General features: G+C 41.1%; 1 long non-coding RNA gene across 1 annotated transcript; it reads right to left on the bottom strand.

Moving 5' to 3' along the window:
* Positions 1–1,246: 1,246 nt before the first annotated feature.
* LOC118768653 lies at positions 1,247–9,721 on the bottom strand. The gene is made up of 3 exons (XR_005004436.1): positions 9,709–9,721; positions 1,687–1,743; positions 1,247–1,297 (listed from the first exon to the last, which is right to left on the bottom strand). It is a non-coding gene; the product is annotated as an uncharacterized LOC118768653 (long non-coding RNA).
* Between the last annotated feature and the right edge of the window lie 1,199 nt (positions 9,722–10,920).

Raw genomic sequence — 10,920 nt, 5'->3', positions numbered from 1 at the left:
ACCACCACCACCACTACCACCACCACCACCATCACCACCACCACTAACACCATGTCCATCACTGCTGTGGAGCTATACAAACGCTACCACCACCACCACCACAACAACTAGTATGTGTATAAGCACTGCCATCACCATTGCAACTACAACCACCACTGCCACCACCATCATCATCATCATAATCGCTACCACTATATACACCACCACCTCTACAACCACCAGCACCACCACCATCAGCATTACAACTGCTACCACTTTGTACAGAAACACTGCCATCACCACTACTACTACCACCACCAGCACTACCACCACCACACCACCACCACACCACCACCACCACACCACCACCACCACCAGAACTACCACCACCACTAGCAGCACTATGACTACCACCACTACTACTGCTATTATCCTACCACCACACCCATAATCACCTCTACCACCGCCACCACTACCACCACCACTACTACTGCTACCATCATCACAACCACCACCACTTCCACCACCACCTCTACAATCATCATCATTGCAAACACTACCACAGTGTACATAAACACCACTGTCACTACCAACACTGCAACCACCACTACCACCACCATCACCACTACCACCACAACCACCAAGACAACCACTTGCACCATCATTGTTAACACCACAGCAACCACCACCACCATCACTACCACTACTACAACTACTACCACCTGCGCCACCACCACCACCATCATCATCACCACTCGTTGCTATTGGCGATAGGTAGCAGCTTACAGTGTGTGTGTGTGTGTGTGTGTGTGTGTGTTTAGAAGGGTTGTTGGTTCGGGTGGGGGGTGCACTAGTTATTACAATGCGCCATGCTACCCTTCAGCGTATCGCAGTTCTATGTCAAGACCAGCAAGGAAGACCTCTATGTGGTAGCTGGGTCTGTAAGAAATAGCAGCTAAATCTCCCTTATATCACACCCTACTGTCTTATGTATGTATATATGGACGTATGAACCAATCAGGGAGACTTCTGTTTGGTGATTAAATCTGATAGAAATAGCAGCTAAATCTCCCTCAGATCACACCCTATTGTCTTATGTATGTATAATTGCATGTATGAGCCAATGAGGGACATAGGTCTGTTAGAAATAGAAGCTAAATCTTCCTTAAATCAGAAGTGTATATGTGTATGTGTGAGCCAATGAAGGAGACCTCTATGTGGTAGATAGGTCTGTTAGAAATAGCAGCCAAATCGCCCTTAGATCACACCCTACTGCTTTAAGTATGTATATATGTATGTATGAGCCAATGAGGGAGCCCTCTATGTAGTAGCCAGACCTGGTAGAAATAGCAGCCAAATCTCCCTCAAATCACATCCTACTGTTTTATGTATGTGTAGAGAGAGACCTCAACATGATAACTAGACCTGGTAGAAATGGTAGCCTAATCTCCCTCAGATCATATCCTACAATCTCATGTATGTATAAATGTATGAGCCAATGAGGGAGACCTCTAAATGGTAAATAGGTTTGTTAGGAATAGCAGCCAAATGTTCCTCAAATCAAACCCTACTGTTTTATGCCTGTGTATATGTATGTATGAGCCAATGAGAGAGATCTGTAAATGATAGATAGACCTGGGAGAAATAGCAGCCAAATCTCCCTTAAATTACAACGTACTCTCTTATGTATTAGCCATTGCGGGAGACCTCTACATGTTAGCTAAACCAGGTAGAAATAACAGCTAAATCTCCCTCAAATCTCATCTGACCGTCTTGTATATGTATAAATGTATATATGAGTCAATGAGTAGGTAGACCTGTTAGAAATAGCGACTAAATCTCCCTTAAACACACCCAGCAGTCTTATGTATGTATGAGCTAATGAAGGCAAGCTTTGCATTGTAGCTAGACCTACTAGAAATAGCAGCCAAATTTCTCTCAAATCACACCTTGCTGTCTTGAGCCAACAAGGAAGATCTCCACATGGTAGCTAGACCTGTTAGAAATAGCAACCAAATCTCCTTCAGATCAAACCCTACTGGCTTGCACTACAGCAACAACACCTGCCACAACAAAATTCACCACCAACACCACTACTACCACCACCACCATCATTATTACAGCCACTGTCAATATCTCCACCATCACAACCACCAACACTATAACTACTCTCACCACGGCCATCACCACCACCACTACAATAACCACCTGCAAAACTACCAACATTACCATCAACGTTATTACTCCCACCACAACCAACACCACCACCACCAGCACTGACACCATTATTATTGCCCGCCATACCCACCCCCTCCACCACCAACATAACCACTGATAGAAACTGTCAAAAATATATAGAAGTGTTTTCAATTTAGCCAGTACTGGACGGTTGGATGGACATCTGCAGTCTTTATTGACATCACTGTCCACTTATACACACACACACACACTCACCTATATTAATACACTCCAATATAAGTATATATATATATATATTAGGAACACACACACTAGTGTGTGTTTGTAATACATCTATATATACACATATATGTGTATGTATCTATATTTTATACACACACACGCACGCACAAATATATATGTAAATATATACTCATATTTATTTTACACACACATTATATACCACATATGTGTTAACACACACACAGACACACTCACCTGTGCACACACAAACATATGCATACACACATGCATATTACATATGCAAACACACACATATATATATATATATATATATATGTATGTATATATCATGTGTGTATATGTTAAATTTATGTGTACATACCAACCCATATCAGCATAGAAGATGAACATTAAAGAATTACAATGATATATATATACATAAATAGTGCGTATGCATGTATGTATATATATATATATATATATATATATATATATATATATATCATCATCATCGTTTAATGTCCACTTTCTATGCTGGCATGGGCTGGATGGTTTGACTGAGGTCTGGAGAGCCAGCACCTGCACCAGACTCCAATCTGGTCAGGCAATGTTTCTACAACTCGATGCCCTTCCTAACGCCAACCACTCCAAGAGGGTAGTGGGTGCTTTTTACGTGCTACTGGCACAGGAGCCAGTCAGGTGGGCCTGGGATTGATCATGTTCAGATAGTGCTTTTCACATGCCACTGACACGGGAGCCAGTCAGGCAGTACCGTCGGTGACCACGTTCGGATGTTGCTCTTTACATGCCACTGGCACAAGAGCCATTCAAGGGGCACTAACAACAATCGCATTCGGATGGTGGTTTTTACGTTCCACCGACACAGGAGCTAGTCAGGCGGACCTGGCATTGATCATGTTCGGATAGTGCTTTCTACTCACCACTGGCACAAGAGACAGTAGGGGGTACTGGCATCAACGACAGTTGGTTGGTGGTTTTTACGTGCCACCGACACAGGAGGCAGTGAGGCGGATCTGGCATCAGCCACATTCGGATGGTGCTTTTTACGTGCCAGCGACATGGGATCCTGTCAGGGGGCACTACTCATATATACACATGCATACATGCATAGTATATATATTATGTATGTATGTATATATATGTGGAGGCGCAATGGCCTAGTGGTTAGGGCAGCAGACTTGCGGTTGTAGGATCGCGGTTTCGATTCCCAGACCGGGCGTTGTGAGTGTTTATTGAGCGAAAACACCTAAAAGCTCCACGAGGCTCCGGCAGGGGGTGGTGATCCCTGCTGTACTCTTTCACCACTCTTTCTTCTGTTGGCCTGCTCGCTTAGCCAGCGGGGTGGCGTCGTTCGAAGGCTAAAACAATGCGAACGCATTGTGACCAGCGATGTGTAACTACATCTGATGGACTGGTCGGTCACGTGATGATGATGATGTATATGATGTATATATATGTATATATAGAAAGAGATAGGTATACATGCACACATTGTATGTACACTTGTTAGTATTAAATTAGTACAAAAGTGAAATTTTTTTGATTCTGTATGACACCGTAAGGTGAGGGTAATTCCCAATGTTTCAGATTAAGTGCCTTATTGGAGTCAATGAATGATGTTAGTACATCTTTCTTTGAATGAAGGACAGAACCCTCTTCAGTGTGTCAGAAAATTCCCTTCATAATGTCACCCCATCAGAAATAATTTTATCGTTAAACCAATAATTAGGGTTTTTAGCTGTTGCCGGTCACCTCCAGGCTCTTAAGAGTTTGTTTTTATATATGTATGTATGTATGTATGTTGTATCTATCACTCTCTATCTATCTATCCCTCTGTCTCTCTATCTATCTGCCTATCTATCTATCTATCAATCTATCTCTCTGTCTCTATGTGTCTGTCTGTCCATCTATTCATCTATCTATCTATCTATCTATCCATCTCTGTCTGCCTCTCTCTCTCTCTCTCCTCTCTCTAATATATATATATATATATATATATATATATATAAATGTATAATGATCTGTTGGTTTGACTATCTGTCCATCTATCTATCTGTTTGTCTGTTTTTCTCTCTCTCTCTCCTTATATGCATATTACTATATATATAATATATATATATAATATATATATATATACACATATCCCTACTTGTGTAGATTGATAAACAGACAGACAGACTGATACATAGATAGGTAGATAGAGTGAGAGAGAGAGAGATAAATAGATAGATAGATAGATAGATAGATAGATAGATAGATAGATAGATATAAGCAGATGGTACTGGATGGAGAGGCTGTTTGTCGGTTGGTGTTAACATATTTCCTTCAGTGAATATTAAAACTCGTATCTTAGCAATAATTATATGAATGAGACAGTATTAGTCATGGCTGGCCCTTCTTTGTTTCTGGGCAGATCAGGCAACGATATTGTCTATGATATAGTGTACCTCGCTGTTGTTTTCTTTTGACCCTAGGTCAGTCCTCTTTGACCGCATTTATGACCAGACGTGTTCCAGCTGTGATCATCTTGTCATTTTAGCTACAGTATTAATGCGACTTCATTGTTTAAGTTTTTTTATTCCTTTATTGCCCACAAGGGGCTAAACATAGAGGAGACAAACAAGGACAGACAAAGGGATTAAGTCAATTACATTGACTCCAGTGCGTAACTGGTACTTAATTTATCGACCCCGAAAGGATGAAAGGCAAAGTCGACCTCGGCAGAATTTGAACTCAGAACATAGAGGCAGACAAAATACTTGTTTCTTTATTACCCACAAGGGGCTAAACCCAGAGAGGACAAACAGGGACAGACACACGGATTAAGTTGATTACCTCGACCCCAGTGCATAACTGGTACTTAATTTATCGACCCCGAAAGGATGAAAGGCAAAGTTGACCTCAGTGGAATTTGAACTCAGAACGTAGAGGCAGACAAAATACTTGTTTCTTTATTACCCACAAGGGGCTAAACACAGAGAGGACAAACAGGGACAGACACACGGATTAAGTTGATTACCTCGACCCCAGTGTGTAACTGGTACTTAATTTATTGACCCCGAAAGGATGAAAGGCAAAGTCGACCTCGGTGGAATTTGAACTCAGAACGTAGCGGCAGACGAAATACTGCTCAGCATTTTGCCCAGCATGCTAACGATTCTGCCAGCTCACTGCCTTAATTATTTAAGTTTGCCTTCCCTTAAGATGGTACTAGAATGTAATTTTAAAGACATTTAGCTGTTGTTTCTAACAACTTAGGATAGCTATTTTAGTGTTATTTTTGCCTTGTAATGCTCTTAGGTATATATTTTCTGAAGCTCATTGAGTAATTGCGACACCAGTGCCTATTTTAGCACTGTTTTTTGCTATATATAGCTGGCAGAGAGATGAGTTGCTGCTGTCTCTAACAGTTGAACATCCATCTCTGATGAGACCAAGGTAGGTTGAAACCACATGATCTGTTGGTCTGGAGCTGGTGAGGATTTATCTGCCTGCTAGCAATATAAACAACAGTGCATTTTGCACCAAAGCCAATATGAGCGTTTCTTTCATGGTATCTATTGCAGTATAATTTATTTTAACAAAATGATCACATTTAATTAGTACTTCATTGTATTATTACTGCCTCTGTCGCTAATGTATATATACTTTGACAAGCTCATTGGCTAATCACAACACCAGTATGTCTTCAGGCATAGATTTTCTGCATACCACTGGTTGGGAGATGAGTCACTGCTATCTCAGGCAGTCGAGTGTCCATCACTGATGAGATCAAGGAAGGTTGAAACCACATGATCTGGTGGTCTCAGTACTGGAGTTGGTTGGGATTTATCTCCCTGCTAGCAATATAAACAGCAGTGCATTTTCCTCCAAAAAGCCTATATAAGGGTTTCTCTCGTGATATCTACCGCAGTATTGTTTGTTCCAACAGAACATCCATGTTTAAGTGGGGATAAACTTTACCTTTATTAATACTTCTCTCACTAATATTTATTAATATGCATCCATGTGTGTGTGTGTGTCTGTGTGTGTGTTTGTGTGTGTTGGCCTTCTTTCAGTTTCTGTGTACCATTTCCTCTCACAAGGTTTTGGTCCACAGTCTATGACTGTAGAAAAAGTAGTTGCTTGAGGTGCCATGCAGTGGGACAGAACCTGAAACCACAGGTTCGGAAAGCAAACTCCTTAACCACACAGCAGTGCTTGCTCCTAGTTATACAATAAAGCATTGATAATGCTATCCAGTCAATAGATCAAATTCCCGAGATATTCAGAGTGGAAACCGGTATCTCCAATGTGGGACAGGGAATGAAGGATTACTTGTGTGTGTCAGGAGGTGTATAATTTAGGGGTGGTGGTGGTACTGGTGGTTATGGTAGTAGTGGTGATGGTATTGGCAATGATAATGGTGCTGCTACTGTTGATGATGATGATGGTGGTGTTGGTGACAATGATTGTAATGATGATGATGATAGTGGTAGCGGTGGTGGGGGTGATGATGATTATGGTGGAGGCGAGGGTGATAGTTGTGGTGGTGATGGTGGTGATGATTGTGATGATGATGATGATGGTGGTGGTGGATGTGGATGTGGTAGCGTTAATGCTGTTGATGATGACAGTGATGGTAGTGGTCATGTCTGTGGTGATGGTCATGTCTGCTGGTTGTGATGATAATGATGATGGTGATGGTGGATGGAGGTGCAGAAGATGGTATTGATTCTGTGTTGAAAGTTTGGTGATAATCACTTGCAGGTAGGAGTGGGGGTGGGTTGGAAAATGAAGTGGGGGGGGGAGTAGTGGCAGAGGTGGTGTGCCAGGGGTCCCGAAACGAACCTCAACAGATTTGGTGATGGCGGGGTAGTCATGAAGTTACTGTTGCTGTTGCTGCTGATGTTGATGATGATGATATATATCTTGTTACACACACCACACAAACACACACACACACACACACTATGTTTTAAAATGCTGGTTGTTTGCTATTAAATCACATGCTTACATGCCTCTTGAATGAGAGTATATAATATATATATATATATATTATATAATATATTTAATATATATATATATTATATATATATATATATCATATCATCATCATATATATTATATATATAAATATATATGTGTTTGTGTGTAAATATATGCGTATATATACATGTTATATAATGCCTGTTATATACATATGTATATATTTGCATGTATATATGTATGTGTGTGTGTATATTGTGTATATATATATATGTGTGTGTGTCTATGCATATATAACTATATATGCATAATATATAACTATATATATATATATATACACACCTATCTTTCTATGTATTTATCATATATATATATATATACATATGTAATTATATCTTTCTCTATCCATCTATCTATATATCTATCTATCTATTTGTCTGTCTGTCTATCTATCTATCTATCTATCTATCTATCTTTCTATCTATCTATCTATCTATCTATATCTATCTATCTATCTATCTAGCTGTCTGTCTGTCTGTCTATCTACATATATAAACACGTACACATATGCATACATGCAAAAATACAAAACGAACGCATACACACACTCTTTCTCTCTCTTACACACACACACACACTCTCTCTGTCTCTCACACACATATACAGTAAAAAGGGGCCAGCATAAACTAATCATAGTTTTATCTGGTCAATTACTCCGGCTGTTCACGAAAAATCTCTCTCTTCCACCTCTGCACCATTTTCACAGAAGCTGCAGTATGGTGGGATCGGGGGGGGGGGGGTGATAGAAGTGATGATGATGACGATGATGACGATGATGATAATGCTGATCATCATAATGATGTCAGTGATGATGGCGGTGGTGGTGGTAGCGCTGTTGTTGTTGTTGTTGTGTAAAACTAGGTCAGTCTTGATCAGCCAGATCTTATGATCGAAGGTGTTCCATCCATGACCATCCTGTCATTTGTTTTTTTTTTCTTTGTTTTCTTTTCATTTTACCTTTTTTTTAGATGTTTTGTATCAAAATCTACATTGCTTTCTGTGCCGAAAGAATTTTTGGCTGCTATTTCTAACAAGTCGTGCTACCACGTAGAGGTCTCCTTCATTGGCTCATACATACATAAGATAGAAGGGTGTGATATGAGGGTGATTTGGCTGCTATTTCTACCAGGTCTTCGTACCACGTAGAGGTCTCCCTCATTGGGTCATACATACATAAGATAGAAGGGTGTGATATGAGGGTGATTTGGCTGCTATTTCTACCAGGTCTTTGTACCATGTAGAGGTCTCCCTCATTGGGTCATACATACATATATATATGTAAGACAGATGGGTGTGATTTGAGTGAGATTTGGCTGCTATTTCTACCAGGCTTTCCTACCATGTAGAGGTCTCTTTCATTGGCTCATACATACATAAAATAGAAGGGTGTGATATGAGGGTGATTTGGCTGCTATTTCTACCAGGTCTTCTTACCACGTAGAGGTCTCCCTCATTGGCTCATACATACGTAATACAGAAGGGTGTGATTTGAGGGAGATTTGGCTGTTATTTCTACCGGTTCTTCGTACCACATAGAGGTCTCCCTCATTGGGTCATACATACATATGCATATGTAAGACAGAAGGGTGTGATTTGAGGGAGACTTGGCTGCTATTTCTACCAGATCTTCCTACCATGTACAGGTCTCCCTCATTGGCCCATACATACATATAGACATACACAAGACAGAAAGATGTGATTTGAGGGTGATTGGGGTGCTATTTCTACCAGGTCTTCCTAGCATGTAGAGGTCCCCCCATATTGACTCATAGATATATATATATTCATACATAAGCCTGTAGGCTATGATTTGAGGGAGACTTGGCTGCCATTTCTACCAGGTCTAGGTACCCTTTATAAGCCTTATATATCTGATGCTTACATAAAACAGTATAATGTGATTTGAGGGAGATTCGGTTGTTATTTCTATCAAATCACTCTCTGTTGTCTTATGTATGTGTGTGTGTGGGGGGGGGGGTGCATATATACCTGGCAGAAATAGCCGCAACATCTCCCTCAGATACCACCCTGCTGTCTTGTATATGTATATGTAGAAATAGTAGCCAAATCTACCTCAAATCATACCCTACTTTCTTATGTATGAGCCAATGAGAGGGACCTCTAGTAGGCAGATCTCGTAGAAATAGCAGTCAAATCTACCTCAAATCATACCCTACTTTCTTATGTATGAGCCAATGAGAGGGACCTCTAGTAGGCAGATCTCGTAGAAATAGCAGTCAAATCTACCTCAAATCATACCCTACTTTCTTATGTATGAGCCAATGAGAGGGACCTCTAGTAGGCAGATCTCGTAGAAATAGCAGTCAAATCTACCTCAAATCACGCCCTTCTGTCTTATGTATAAATGTATGTCTGAGCCAAGCAGGGACACCTCTACATGGTAGCTAGACCTGCTAGAAATAGCCGCCAAACCTCCCTCAACCCACACTCTACTGCCTTATGTATGTATGAGTCAATGAGGGAGACCTCTACATGGTAGCTAGACCTGCTAGAAATAGCAGCCAAACCTCCGTCAACCCACACTCTACTGCCTTATGTATGTATGAGTCAATGAGGGAGACCTCTACATGGTAGCTAGACTTGGTAGAAATAGCAGCCATATCTCCCTCAGATCACACTCTTACTGTCTTACGTATGTATGAACCAATGAGGGAGACCTCTGCATGGTAGCTAGACTGGTAGAAATAGCAGCCAAATCTCCCTCAAACCATACCCTACTGCCTTATGTTTGTATGAGTCAATGAGGGAGACCTCTACATGGTAGCTTGATTTGTTAGAAACAGTAGCCAAAACTCCTTCAAATCATACCCTAACTGGTTTTTTTATGTATATACGTATATTTAATCCATAAACGGTGACCTGTACCTGGTGGCTTGAGTTTCTAGAAATAGCAGCAAAATCTCCCTCAAATTATACCCTAGGCGCAGGAGTGGCTGTGTGGTAAGTAGCTTGTTTACCAACCACATGGTTCCGGGTTCAGTCCTACTGCGTGGCACCTTGGGCAAGTGTCTTCTACTACAGCCTCGGGCCGACCAAAGCCTTGTGAGTGGATTTGGTAGACGGAAACTGAAAGAAGCCCGTCGTATATATGTATATATATATATGTGTGTGTTTGTGTGTCTGTGTTTGTCCCCCTAGCATTGCTTGACAACCGATGCTGGTGTGTTTACGTCCCCGTTACTTAGCGGTTCGGCAAAAGAGACCGATAGAATAAGTACTGGGCTTACAAAAGAATAAGTCCCGGGGTCGAGTTGCTCGATTAAAAAAGGCGGTGCTCCAGCATGTCCGCAGTCAAATGACTGAAACAAGTAAAAGAGAGTACTGTTTTATGCACATATATAAATGTGTGTGTGTGTGTGTGTGTGTGTGTGTGCCTTTCCTCATCATCGCTTCCCTCTCCTCTACCGACCATCACTACTCTTGTTCCCTAAATGCCCCATCCCATTTCTG

Source organism: Octopus sinensis, unplaced genomic scaffold (assembly GCF_006345805.1).
Source record: "Octopus sinensis unplaced genomic scaffold, ASM634580v1 Contig00366, whole genome shotgun sequence".
Lineage (NCBI taxonomy): Eukaryota > Metazoa > Mollusca > Cephalopoda > Octopoda > Octopodidae > Octopus > Octopus sinensis.
The sequence above is the reverse complement of the archived record's forward strand: the minus strand, read 5'-3'. Positions and strand labels throughout refer to the sequence as shown.